Below are 14,920 nucleotides of genomic sequence, written 5' to 3'. Positions count from 1 at the left end.
ATTTGCTCCCAGCGCTGTCACCGGACAGTAGCGTGTCGGATGATGTCTTCATAAAAGGGTAATCATATTGGAAGTTTTACAGCTTCCATAATCCATGTTGCACGGTGATTGCACACACAGTCAGCATTTTATGTTATGCGGTTAGTACTTGTACCTCAGACACTGATGTCCTAGACCTGAATCTGAGTCTGGACCTGTGTCACATCACTTGTCATCTAGGAATGGGTTAAACATTTATGTTTCTCTACAATAGATGCTTAGTATGTCTTTGAGGCATAAATAATAAAACAATATGTTTAAAGAGTGTAAAACAATTGTGAAGCAAGTAAAAATCTCCATATATGGGCATATCAGCATATCTGCATCCCTGGCAATTACCTTCCTTAAAGTCATCACCTCAGTTTATTTCCTGTCCCCTCCTTCCTGTCTCTCTTCGCTGTACTGTCCAATACAGCAGGAAGGAATGCCTTAGAATAATTTTCACAACAAAACTATGCATCCTGTTCAAGAGAGGCACACTATGATGATGACTGGTTGTCAGTGATTCCGGCAGCCACACCAGGAAGGAGTTGGTTCCACCTTAGCTCGTTTTGGTTCTGTCTGCTCTGTAAAATGACGAGTCCCTAACTTGACATGTCACAATGTGCGTGAGGGAAAGGACAGAGTGGAGGGACAGTGGAACTGGGAGGCAGACAGCTGTTTCCATTTTTGTTTGGTCATTGGTTGAAACTAGCGGACTGGCTGGCTGAATGCCCCCCACCCCCCCCACTCCCACCATCCACAACACATACAAACACACACAAACATGCGGTCACTGGTCGCTAGGGTATTTGGAAGGATTTGGGCATTTTGTGTTTTTCATTTCATTTCTGGATAATTTGGAAAGAAAGGGAAAATATCAACTCAAATGTGTATTTACTGTTAGCCACCTTGATACAAAAGAAGTTTAATGTTTTGAGCTTGCAGTTGCACCATAGGGATGCTGCCTGTTATAGTCGTCTCCAAGCACTGGTCAGATTTATGCCTTTTTATGTTTGCTAAAGCCAAATGAAAACAGAAAAAGTGTCTTGACTCGGAAAGACCCATTTGCAAATCACCTTTGCTTTGCAGTCTGAGCATGTGAGCTGATTCAGCAGAATCATGTGTCTGTGTTTACGTTGTGCTTCTGCCCGCCATGAATCTAACATGAGCTCGCCAAGCACAGAGCAGCCTGCCTCTGGTGGTCCTTGGTGAGGAGGTGAACACTGACAGCGAGAAGGAATGGAGACAGTCAGAGGAACAAGATTGGTGCATGAGGAAAAAGACGCTAGAGTGAGGAGTGAGAGGAAATGTTCTGCTTCTCCCTGTGTCTCTGTATCTTTTGTCTCTAGCAATGCTGTCCTTCCTCATGGCATTGTCTGTGTATGTCTGGCAGTGCTGATGTCTCAAGTCATTCTCTCTGTTTGTATCTCTGGCAGTGCTGATGTCTCTTCTCATGACATTGACACACCGTTCACCTACTGTACTTACCGGAGTCTTCAGTTGCCTGTATTTCACAGGAATGTTTCCCTTCTCCATCTTCCTCAACCCTGCCACCCATTCCCATTCTCTCTCTGTCTGTCTGTCTGTCTCTCTCTCTCTCCCTCTCCCTCTCCCTCTCTCTGTAAATTCAGTCCAGACACCAGCCTTAAATCTGGATTCTCTCTGCTTAACCAAACATATGGAATGCTACTGTAATGGAATGCTTCAAGTCTGGATTGCCCTTTGTGTGCGCAAATAAGTGTGTGTGTGTGTGTGTGTGTGTGTGTGTGTGTGTGTGTGTGTGTGTGTGTGTGTGTGTGTGTGTGTGTGTGTGTGTGTGTGTGTGTGTGTGTGTGTGTGTGTGTGTGTGTGTGCGCGCGCGCCTGTGCTGTGCGCATATGTTTATGTGCAGGATTGCGGGTGTGCACATTACATGCGTATGTTTGTATGTATGCACACGCATGCCTGTCCTGTGCATCTTTTTGAGGTAAGAGTAGAGCGCTTCTGTGGTGGTGATGATAATGATAATGGTGTATTTCTGTTTGTGTGTGTGTGTGTGTGTGTGTGTGTGTGTACACTCAGAACAGAAGAGATTGCCTCCCCAAAGCCTTAGCCAGATACAGCTGAATGGGGCCTTGTGTTGTCGCAGCCAAAACTGCTTGTCTGCTCATGCATGAGCCCATTGCAAAGCCTCAGAATGCGTCCCCATATCTGAGCAGTTAGCTCATTCTGAGCCCGTTAGCTCCACTGTGAATGCTCTCTCCTACAGTGATGGCATTGTCGGCTTGGCCGCAGCCAGGATCTCTGCCAACTGCCAAGCATAACAATGGTGAAAGGATGGCATGGGCATGTGTCTTGAGATTATGATGATTGTGACTCCCGAGTTCACTAGAAGTAACCTCATGCCCTGTTTGTGTCATGTGTATTTCCAGAGAATGGAGACCTGTCTGGGATGAGAAGCTCAATGTGCCACCCATAAGAGGCTGGATAAAGTAAGTTTGTGTTGTACTTTTTCTATTTTTATGTTTTAAAGTATTCCCTATACAATGCTGTACCTTTTTGATTACTGTGTGTGTGTGTGTGTGTGTGTGTGTGTGTGTGTGTGTGTGTGTGTGTGTGTGTGTGTGTGCGTGTGCGTGCGCGTGTGTGTTGGTATCTTTGTGAGAACCAAATGATGGAAAGGGAGGACCGTGACAGTCAGGCATGTATACCATTACACAGGTGCATGTGTACAGTCACTTGGAAGACGCAGTGTAAGACTGTTGTTCCAGATTCCAAGGCCTGCTGCCTCTCCCTGCTTTGCTGGTTTATTTTTTTGTCTTTTTTGTTCTCCTTCCTCCTCCATCTTCTTCTTCTTCTTCTTCTTCTTCTTCTTCTTCTTCTTCTTCTTCTTCTTCTTCTTCTTCTTCTTCTTCTTCTTCTTCTTCTTCTTCTTCTTCTTCTTCTTCTTCTTCTTCTTCTTCTTCTTCTTCTTCTTCTTCTTCTTCTTCTTCTTCTTCTTCTTCTTCTTCTTCTTCTTCTTCTTCTTCTTCTTCTTCTTCTTCTTCTTCTTCTTCTTCTTCTTCTTCTTCTTCAGTCCTCTCTATATTGCCCTCCTTTTCCTCTGTTACCCTTCCCCTCCTCTGGTGCTCTTTGTGAGGCTGTTTCCTGTTTGGTACTAAAGCCGGCGCCATGCTTCCTTCCCCGTACCCTGAGGTCACACACTCACACTCACACTTAAATGCATTATGTACCAGGCCGGCCAATGGACACCCATAACACTCATGCAAACAAATTACTCCATACATTTTCACACATGATGTGTCGCATGGTTATGCATGCACACACAGGTTGCACCCTCAAACATGGGCAGCTATGTTCGTTGGAGCGCCCGGCCAAGCCGGGGGCACCTCGGAGGAATGGAACCCCTTTTTTACGCGGTGGAGGCTCAGGAACTTTACCCCTGCACCACCCAGGTGCCCACGACACATTTATAACAAAAAGCAGCTGCGACACATTGTGAGCTTTTAGATCCACTGTTTTCGTATAAATCGGGCTTAATGCTGATCAGTGAACAGCTGTACTGTGGCAATGGGGTGTAGTCTGTAAAACATCAGTGGTCGTGGAGAGTGACAGTAGCGTCCTTACTCTCTTTCAGAGTCTCTTTCCAGTTTCTGGTCATACTCCGCTGTAAACTGTATGTTCAACTGCATAATTCATATAATGTTAGATTTCACATTATGCCATGTATCTAACATTTTATATATTTCATTAGTCAGACCACAGCAGACAGGGATCAACAGGTAAAATGTTGACCTGTCCCAGTATCCTGACTGGCTAATGCAGGTCAAGTGAAAAATAGGTGGCATTTATAAGCACCAGCCCAAAAATAGAATAACAGTGTCCCAAAATAACATCAGAATGATTAACTATCCTTTATAAACACATGGTGCATGAATGGGAAGTACAGTTTTGTGCTTGCTAGGTTACCTGCGGAGTGCGGACTAGCTGCAGCTGGTAGCTTACAGTACGTCTTGATGATGATGGCGTTTTTTAACCTGGCAATGGCTCTCCTGTCCACTCATTCTAGTTCCCCCATTAATGTTACCCCTTTCTCCCTCGCAGCGTCATCGTTTTTCTTTTCTCTTGCTTTCTCTTGCTTTCTCTTTTCCTCTCCTCCTTTCCCCTCTCCCTCCATCCACCAGCCAAGTGCTGCATTCTCACTGCAGTGGTGTGCTCTGCATTGTGGGCGCTCGCTCCACAGTCACACATCTCTCTCTCACTGCACAGTGTGTTGCTCTCTCTCTCTCTCTTCAGCTTTCTGTCAGCACTTTCTATCGAAAGTGTTCTCAACCTTTTCAGGCTGTGACCCCCCCCAAAATAATCATATGTGAACTGAGGACCCCCCCCCACCCTGACAACCACTTGAAATTGTAGAGTTTGAGGCATTACATTTAGTTTGACTCGGTTCCACAGATAATTATTGTGAAAATAGCCGATCTACAAGCTCACAACGCCTCGCAACACTCATCTGCTATTTCTATTTTTTTTGCCTCTTTCTTATATTATTTGACAATTTTTGCAGTTTTTATAACATAGTTTGTCGATTACTTTTTATGCAGTAATGGTCTTTTTCTATTCTTTCTTTTTTGGAGGTATTAAGAAGGTCTTAAAAGTCCTTAAATTTTAAGGACTTTAAAAAAAAAAAAAAATCATGTGGGCACCCCAGGGGGTCCCGACCCACAGGTTGAGAACCACAGCTCTATTATTATTCACAATGCACATTGAGCATCCACACTGTTCAAGTCTCTCTCTCTCTCTAGCCGCAGAGGGCACCTGATGCCAAGGCTTAAGCTGGCAAGGCTCTGCCAAGCAAGCTCTTGCTGCATTTGTGTGTGATGTCTTATGCAGGCCCGCAAGAGGGATAAACGCTGTGTCTTAAAAGAGGCTTTTAAATGTCTCTCTGAGTGGAGTGTTTGTAGGTTTCTCTCCCTCGTGTGTGTGTGTGTGTGTGTGTGTGTGTGTGTGTGTGTGTGTGTGTGTGTGTGTGTGTGTGTGTGTGTGTGTGTGTGTGTGTGTGTGTGTGTGTGTGTGTGTGTGTGTGTGTGTGTGTGTGCGCGCACGCACATGCCTTTGATGTCAAACATTGCCTGGCTGGTGAAATGCACGGTCAATCACTGTTGAGATTCTCAATGTGTGTGGTTTGTAACACTGAGAGTGTACGAATGGAACCAAATGGACCCGTAATAATGAGGAATTTGCAGGGTAGATTTGGGCTCCAGAAATAAAAAACATATAAAATGGGGGTCTGTGTCGTAAATAATGCATATCAAACTGGGCGTCCTTGAAATGAAAAAGGTTGAGAATCACTGCTGTGTAGAGAACTTGACTGATCGGCCCCCATCGCCTCTGTGAGCCCCTGGGCTACTGGGGGAGGGGTGGATAGAGAGAATGAGTAAGAACAGAGGATAAGAGGAGGGAATGGCAGGGGTGGACAAGCACAGGTGGGGGTGGAGTGACATTGAGAGGAGGTGATGTGAATGTGGGTATTGGAGGAGAGATGATGAGGAGAGAGAGGTGGGGAACATGAAGAGCAGGAGTTGAGGGAACAGTAATGCAGTGGTTCTGCTGTCTGTGACCTTGGGTGAATGTGTTGAAGATGAGAGGAGATGGTAGGTCACGTGCTCCATAAACAATAACAAATAAGATCAAGTTCTATTAAATAGTGTATAAAACATAATAGGAATAGACATATAAAATAGAAATAAGTGTATAATAAAAACATATTTCTGTATTTAGCAACTGCATTGAATGCGCTTAATGCAGATTTTTCTGGTTATCTCTGATGTTTTATCCAGCTGGTGGGCATAGATAAATAACTTCACATAAGAAGAGTTAGACAAGAAAAGACTAGAGGGTAAAGGAAGAATTCAACATATCTTTACTGACTTCAGTGACTTGTGTTCACCAGTCAACATCCTGCCTGCAGTTGGCCAAAGTAAACAGCAAGTTGCCAAGGAGGAGTTACTAACATTGTCATCTCTCTTTACCACTCGCCCTCTATATGTCTGTCTGACAGTTGCATAGGCATACTCAACACACACACACACACACACACACACACACACACACACACACACACACACACACACACACACACACACACACACACACACACACACACACACACACACACACACACACACACAAGGACAGTTAACAGGGTTATCAGCTGTTGATAGTTGTCCTTCATGGTTCCCAAGTGATGAGAGCCATCGTGTCGTCATGTTCGCTTATCAGTGTGAATTGGTGGCACACACACATTCCTTCATAAGCAGGTCAGAGCTATATTAGATACCCACACGTACACTCACAGCATATCTCTACTCATCATTGGGTCATATAAGTGTTCTAGCTGACATCTGCTGATACCTGAGAATGTTTGAACAGCTGTATGAAGAGGTTTTAAATAGTGTTTGTCCTGACTACACTGTCTGTTAATGGGCTGTGGCCAAAAACAGTAAAAAGTATGTCGCTCTCCAGCTGGATTTACGAGAGAACGTTTCTGTCATTTTAATAAGGTTGCCTTTTTTAACTGATGTTCCTATTCAATGTGAATTACAATGAGTGAAGAGGCAGGAGTTGAATGTCATGTTAAAGGACAACTTCAAAAGCAACGGCTTGTGTCCTTTGTTGCACGTCATCCACCAAATGTATCGGCCATCATCTCTCAAGTGTACAGAAATGTACACCTTTTTTCCTATTATTCAGTCATTCATATAGCAAAAACCTGATGAAAGGTAGGGTATGTTGTAGGCTACACTACTTCCTCTGCTGTAGAGGGTTTTGTTCCAAACAGAGGACCTGTTGTGTATAAAAAAGGCCTGTTCTCTCTCTGACTGCCCCAAGGCTGCTTGCGGCTCATATTAATGATGTCACAGTGTGGCTGGTGCTCCATGTGGGAGGGGTGCTGTCACAGCCTTGTTAGATCGGACTAACATAATAACAATGACTTCTGCCATTGCTTCCCTTTGCTTCCACAATAGGGGCTTCCCACGGTTTCACACCACCAGATAGTGAAACCATAGAGAGCACACACACACACATAGTATACTATACACACAAAGGGTGGGAAATTATCTCCAAAAATGTTGGCTGTATATGGTAAGCCCGTCTACCAGCCACTTTGGCAGGATATCAGCCATTGTTTGGTTGGTAAAGTAGGGAAAGTGGCAGCTGAATTTAAGAATGCACCAGTCATTGTGGCCGGCAGACAAAAATAATAGTTTCCTGCCCCATTTGTAGACACCACATCCTCTGTAACAGCTCCCTCTCTGGTGATAAGTTGAAGTTCATATGACATGTTCATTGTCTCCGCCAGGCCGAGGCATAGCCGAGACTATGTTTTTCACCCTGTCCGTTCGTCCGTGTGTATGTCCGTCTGTGAACAGCTAATCTCTGGCACCATTGTGCCCGATCGCAGCGAAACTGTGCACACACACTCCCTGGATGCCATAGCAGAACCTCTGCCCTGAATTATTCAGATCGGCCTGTTATAGCGCGACTAGGAGGCCGATTTTTGCAAATGTTGTGTTGTTTTTTGTAAATGTTTTGGTCAAAATCAGTCATTAAACCAAACCGATCTGTCGGATTTTTCCATAGTCCATCCTGATTGGCTAAGATTGCCGTCCAAAGTTTGCAGGAGTGCTCCGTTTTGAACAAAATGCCTCAAATCATGAACACTGTGATTGCCGTGAAAGTTTGCACGCAAACATTTTTCAAATCGGCCTGGTGGCGCTATAACAGGCCGAGTCGTGTTTTTACCTATAACTGCACCGATCGGCTTGAAACTTTGCACGCACACTCCCTAGAGGCCAAGGAAAAACTTCTGCCTTTTCCCAATCTGCCTTTTATAGCCCCACCAGGTGGCCGATTTTTGCAAAACACATTACTTGATATTACTCCTACAGATTTTGTCCAAACATCACGCAAATTGGTACACATTATCTCTCTATAGTCATGTGATTAACACAGATCTGTCCGATTTTTTTATAATCCATCCTGATTGGCTAAGATTGGCAGCTGAAGTTTGCAGGAGAGTCCTGTTTTCAACAAAATGCCTCAAATCATAAACGCAGCGTCCGATTGCCGTGAAACTTTGCATATTACTCCTAAAGATTTCAAGCAAATCGGTATTCGGTATATATTATCTCTATAGTTATGTAATCGAGAGGGATCTGTCAGATTTTTCATATTCCATCCTGATTTCTAGTTTTCTACTGTAAACCTCCAGATTATGACTCTCCCACTCTGTCACATATCCTCCTGAAGAGCTATTAATGACCACCACCACACTGATTCACTGTCCTCCATTTGGCCTAAAATGTCAGTCTGTCTCTGGCTCTAAGTCTGACTCTGACTCCGAGTCTGACTTAGTCCAACCCTGTGTCTGACTCTGATTCTGAGTGTGACACTGACTCTGAATTTTTAGTCCAATCCTCTTTCTTCCCACAATCCTGTAACTTCCATTGCCATATCAAAATTAATTCTTTACACATACAAGGGGCTATTTACATTTTTTAATGGATTATTTTGATTTATTGTGGGATAATATGGCATTTTCTGCTCATCCAAACAGACACCTAATACAAATACCGTGGATACACTCAGCTTTGGTCGCTTTCAGTTTGAAATATGTTATTTTTCATTTCACCAAACGTCTGTGGTGGAGTGTTTGCATAGCATACCCAATAAAATCCTTAGTGTTGTCCTGTGCTGGACATAAATCTGTGTTCACAACAAAAACAAACAAACAGGGAACCATGTACTGTGTGTTGTCAACACACACACACACACACACACACACACACACACACACACACACACACACACACACACACACACACACACACACACACACACACACACACACACACACACACACACACACACACACACACACACACACACACACACACACACACACACACACACACTCTCTATGTCCCTAAGTAATAACTGTATCTTCAAATAACCGTATCCTAAAATTATTGATTTACAAGGTGTTTTCCAGTTTAGAAGGCAAGGTATGCCTATCGATGTGAAACATGTTTGCAGTCACTGTGTTCGGGCATTTCCATGTACCCGTGCACACTTTGAATGTGCACATATCCAATCCCCCCCCCCCCCCCCCCCCCCCTCCAACTTCTATCCTGTTTGCTTCACCTGCCGTCCGATAACAGTTCTAAAGAAAAGCAGCGAGCGCTAAGTCAGGCTGAACCTCGCAGCAGCAATTCTAGAGAAGGACAAATATTTAAGTTTGGACTGAGAGGTCGCAGGGCGGGAAAGATGGTCATTATTGCCTCACTGTCTGTACCCACACAGAACACTGGCATAAATCTAAAGCGACATGTCCAGGGACGCTCACCGCGTGGGAGGAGGAATTTAATCGAACAGCAGTTGCACAACTTTGCCTCCAAGTTCGCCTTTCTCTCGCCCCCTCAGTTGCACACCAGCTGTGTTACAGTTTTTGCCAGTCCGGTCACCGGATAATGCACCGGATCTGTTGCATCTATCTATTGTGAGTGCTGAACATAGAAGCATCGCTGTGATGGTATGGGCTTGTTCAGCCCTGTGATCTGATTTCTGCCTGTAGCTGTCATGTGTTGAGTCTCCCCAGATCTCTGTGGCTCCTTCCTCTCCCCGTGGCCTGGAGACTAGCAGGCAACTGACAGGCTAGTATTTTGGGATGCTGCTGTTTTTAATAGAACATCTAATATATTTTGCGTTTTTCTTTTAGGCCTGCTCTGCTTCCCGCTCATAGCAACAGTGACGTGTGTGTGTGTGTGTGTGTGTGTGTGTGTGTGTGTGTGTGTGTGTGTGTGTGTGTGTGTGTGTGTGTGTGTGTGTGTGTGTGTGTGTGTGTGTGTGTGTGTGTGTGTGTGTGTGTGTGTGTGTGTGTGTGTGTGTGTGTGTGTGTGTGTGTGTGTGAGTGTGTGTGTGTGTGTGTGTGTGTGTGTGATCCTGCGTGTAGTTCTGTTTTCTGATGAAGAACATTCTCTAATATAGTTTGTTGTTGTGCTGCCAGGATCAGGCTTCAACAGGGCCAGAGCAGAGCCATGCGGCTCAGAGGGGCTTTGCGTTCCATTCAGCTTGTTGAAAGTCATGTCCTCAATCTGGTCATAAATATAGAAAGGAAAAAAGTGTGTGGGGGCAAGGGGGGGCGGGGGGCTGACGGCCTGTCAAAGGAGTCTTTCTTTCTTTCTCCGCTCGTCCGTCCTAATGTCCATCCGTCCGTCCTTCCTTCCTTCTTATCACCAATCATAACACTCATCTCTTAGTTGGTTGCATGGTCCCTTGAACCCCAATTATTTGCCATCTTCTCTGTGGGTGTCATCATTCTGCCTTCCAGAGGCAGGGGACTACTTTTAGGCCCCATTCTAAGGAATCTAGCTTTAGACACACTTCAGAGGACAGACCCAGAAAAGGCCCTGAGTTACTAGGCTGAGGCAACATAAATTGCTGGCATAAGCAGGGGAGGGTCAGTCCCACATTGCCCTCCTAAATGGTTCGTCGTGTGACTGTTCCCACATTAGATGAATGTAACAGGTACAGTACTTAATGCTTTGGCGAGAGGTTTCTATAAGCACATCAGACTAGGCATTTGTGGATGATAAAATATGTATTTGGGATGAACAGAAACAATAAATATCCATCTGCAGGCTGGCAGACCAGCTAATTTAACTCTGCTCCAATCTCTCTCTCTCGCCTACTCCCTTTGCACACAACGTACTGACAGGAGTTTATGCTCGTATCCTAGTTGTACACTCCATCTCGGTCGATGCATAAAAAATAAAACATTTTCAGCTAACCTCTTAGTTAACGCCAACATTTCTCTTAGGAAGCATTTTGTTCATTTTACAGTTTTACCTCAGTTGCATTCTGCAGGCAGCCAAGTTAAACGCTCTCTATCACTTATTATATCCCATGCTCTCTCGAGCCATTCAGGGGCAACCTCACTGTCAGTCAGTCTTTCTGTCTGTCTGTCTGTCTGTCTGTCTGTCACACACCCCCCCCCCCCCCCCCCCCCCACACACACACACACACACACACACACACACACACAAGCGTTCTCTCCCTCTCCCATGCTCTCTCCACCAGTACGTATACTTACGCATGTAAGAGCTTTTTCTAGCAAATCTCTCTTACCAATATTGTGTTCTCACAGGACTCCAACATAGCAATACCAGTATTTTCTCTACTTTTCAGTATTCTTTGCAGTTTACATGCGATTGGTAAAGCGGTTCAAGATAAGTAGCCAGCATTTATAAACCTAAACATCAAACTTTACCTCACCAAACAGACCCTACATGAGGATTAAACCAAGCCAAGACCTCGGCACAATCTTAGTTTTTGTCTGTTCATTTTCAGAATAGAATAGAAAATGTACCCATGGCCAGAACATTTTCTGTCCAGTTTATACTTTCATTATCCTCGCTCTCCCTCTTTTCCTCTTACTGGTGTGGGGTTTTCGTCTCAAAAAGCGCCTTGAATATGCCATGCTGCTGAGACTAAAAAGACTAGCAGCTTGTTCTCCTTAGTAAAAACCAGAATGTATTCAGACTGTTTCCAAAAGACTGGAAATGAAAACCAAGATGGAGGCTGAAAGGCTTCCCTTTGTGTGTTTAGCAACTGCAGCCAGGCCTCTAGGAGGGAAATAAAAAAAACGAAGACGAATGGAGCAAGGAGCCTGATGTGTCAATTGACTTTGTAATCAAGATCTCAGTGTCCTGTTTGGATGAGGGTGACTAGTACCTCGCCATCTGAGCAGACGGGACCAATGACAACGCTGAAAAAGAGACTAGTAAATAGGTTTTTGGAAAGAAAATACATATTTGGAAGATAATCTGGAATACTGGGTCACTGAACGTGATGTTGTCTCTGACCAGCAGACAGCAGCCATCCATCTCTGTGTTGTCCCTGTGTCTGTGTTTAGCGGTGAACTCTCATGTCGCCTCACATGAACAAATCTATTTTTCGAATGAAGGCGACGTTTTGTTTACCCACTATTTCACCACATTTCATTGTTGATGCTGTAAGCAGTCATTCGTCCCTAACATCATATGGAGGGAAGCAGAGAGGACTAGGTATTTCCACACTGTTAAAATTTTGAGTTGACATTGAAGAGGCCATGGGCCCTCAGTTGTTCAGGCCATTTCCCTGTCGAAATACCACACTGTGCCTCTTGTCGTTTCTTTCTCATTTTCTTTCCAGGAGACGGAAAAGGGCAAATGAAACGGGAGAAAAAAGTGACATGACAGCACAGGAAACGACAAACCGAACATTATGGGATGCCGGTTTTCTCTTTCTTGGAAAAAAAGAGGGAAAAAATGCAGGCCAAGCATCAGGTCTCCACCATCTTGTGGCTTCAACTGCTCTGCCAGCATCCATCCACTGCAGGCCCATGGCCTGCTAACACACACACACACACACACACACACACACACACACACACACACACACACACACACACACACACACACACACACACACACACAATGTTAGTTACATTTGCAAACTGGCAAGAATCAGTGACATGAAGATGGTTGGTTGAGACATTGTCATTGGACGTGGGCCCTTTATTAACTACGGTTTTATGGGGTAGAAGAACTTCTGGCTGCACGTTCCACAGTAACGTCAAGTGCAAGAAAAAAGAAAGGGGGGGTTTCTTTTTTTTCTTTCCTTCCTTCCCTCTGTCTTTCATGGGGAGAACAGAATGTACTGAAGGCAACAGGCAGGCAGGCGGGCAGGAAGAGGAGAGCGGCGAGGGCCCTAATGATATGGTGTATGATTGTAACCTTGGTGTGTGTGTGTGTGTGTGTGTGTGTGTGTGTGACACACACACACACACACACACACACACACACACACACACACACACACACACACACACACACACACACACACACACACACACACACACACACACACACACTGTGTGTGTGAGAGCGCACATATGAGGGAGAGAGATGAGAAGGGAGCTTGTGGGAGAGAGAGCAAAGATCAGACCGCTTCAACTGACTTTCACTTCTAAACCCTCTGGCAGTTTTGACCTTGACGCTGGATTCAGAGACTTCCTCCTCTCAGTTTCATTTTCCACCTTCTCTCTCTATCTACAGTGTACCTTTCTGGCTTTATCTTGTATCTCTGTGTTCCTATGTTCTCACACTCGTTCCTTCATATCTCTCTCACTCACTCACACTCTCACTCTCTCTCTCTCTCTCATTCTTCATTACTACTTCCAGCTGTATTGTACGTATGAGTATGTAACACAAAAAAAAAAACTTGAACCTTGAGAGTCCATGCCAGCCTGCTGTCCCTTCCCTCTGGTGAGATAACCTCTTGCTGCCAGTCAGTGCAGGTCTCAATGCCGGCTGTTATCAAGAGATGGTCATCAGAGGGCAAAAAATGGCAGTGAGAGGTCAAGTGATGAACTTGAAATTCCTGTCCAGATTTCGGGAAGTGAAAGCTCTGGTTCTTAGGGGGAATTATCATAGAGCTATATTAGAAATGGAGAGGGCACTCATTTCAATGAAAGTTGAGTTGTGGTGGGTTGGGGAGTTGGGGTGAGGGTTGGATTGTATGCCTCCTGGTAGGGCAATAGATTGATTTTATATCTGTATCATATTAGACTAGATATTGTCTGGGATTTTGGATATTTCGTAATATCGCTTTATGGTATACTGTAAGTGTTGCTGGTATGAATAACTTATGGCCATTTTTATACTTTAAAAAATGTTTAAAGCTGATCTGAAAAAGTTATTATTGCTGATCTGGCCTATCCACACAAATCTTTGTGAGCTTGTAGCTAGTGTGAGCTATTTTTGAGAATCTTTGGGGGAAATTGATATTATCATCACAATACGATATTATGGTCACAATATCGATATTGAGGTAATCAAATATCGTGTGATGCAGGAGGAGCAGGAATAGAGCCCCTGTTATAGAGGGAGAAGCAGGCCGTGATCTGACTATAGGAACAGGCTGGGCATTGACCCTGCCTAGGCAGTGCCCGGTCCACCCATCATGAGGAATGTGCCTGGTTGGGTCAGCCGACAATCTGAAGGGGGGCAGTGGGTGGGGAAGGCGGGTCGCCTTCCCCACCCACTGCCCCCTTCAGATTTTCGGTAATTGACAAACAAAGCAAAGAGCTGAGGAATGATGAATGATTTGGTCGCAGTTCAGAATACCTCAACCACCCTCTCCCTCCCTACTTCCTTCCCTGTTCTAACTCCCTCCGCCTCTCTTTCAAAGCTGTTCTTGGTTAAACAATTCCACACCTCTTTTTTTATTTTTTTAACCATGGTTATGAAGACAAATCATATGGTTAAATGTCACCCTGCAGCACTATGAATGAGTGACTTCCTGAGCATGGATGTGCGTGTGTGTGTGTGTGTGTGTGTGTGTGTGTGTGTGTGTGTGTGTGTGTGTGTGTGTGTGTGTGTGTGTGTGTGTGTGTGTGTGTGTGTGTGTGTGTGTGTGTGTGTGTGTGTGTGTGTGTGTGTGTGTGTGTGTGTGTGTGTGTGTGTGTGTGTGTGTCGGCACATTGATGTGCACAATGGTTGTTTGTAGATAATGTACTATGAATATGAGAGAGTATAACCTGAGAAGAACTCAGAACCCTTATGGGTCCACTTGTGTACCTTTTTACACTCTCACAGTTAAATTAGAGAGATGAGGGAGGTAAAAAGGTAGGAAAGAGAGAGAGATTGAAGGCAAACTGCCAAGACAGGAGTAGCTGGCCTTAGAAACAGCCATTACTTAACCAGCAACAGGACTCAACCTGTGTTGAATTCTGAATTATTTGTTTATGAACATTGCAACCATTATAGGCTGCTTGTATTGGGAAGAGAAAAATGACACAGGATAATAATTTGTCAAG

General features: G+C 44.6%; 1 protein-coding gene across 2 annotated transcripts in view; it reads left to right on the top strand.

Moving 5' to 3' along the window:
- Positions 1 to 14,920, top strand: part of luzp1 (leucine zipper protein 1) — a 70,623-nt gene that overhangs the window by 22,329 nt on the left and 33,374 nt on the right. The window contains exon 2 of one of the 2 annotated variants that reach the window (XM_084045601.1): positions 2,433 to 2,492. The exons of the other annotated variant lie outside the window; for it this stretch is intronic. The gene's annotated coding sequence lies outside the window, so the exon portion shown is untranslated. The remainder of the gene's footprint in view (positions 1 to 2,432; positions 2,493 to 14,920) is intronic. 2 annotated transcript variants of the gene reach the window in all.

Source organism: Gymnoscopelus microlampas (genome assembly GCF_963454915.1).
Source record: "Gymnoscopelus microlampas genome assembly, chromosome: 20".
NCBI lineage: Eukaryota > Metazoa > Chordata > Actinopteri > Myctophiformes > Myctophidae > Gymnoscopelus > Gymnoscopelus microlampas.
Note: the sequence above shows the minus strand (reverse complement) of the source record. Positions and strands in the feature narration are given on the sequence as shown.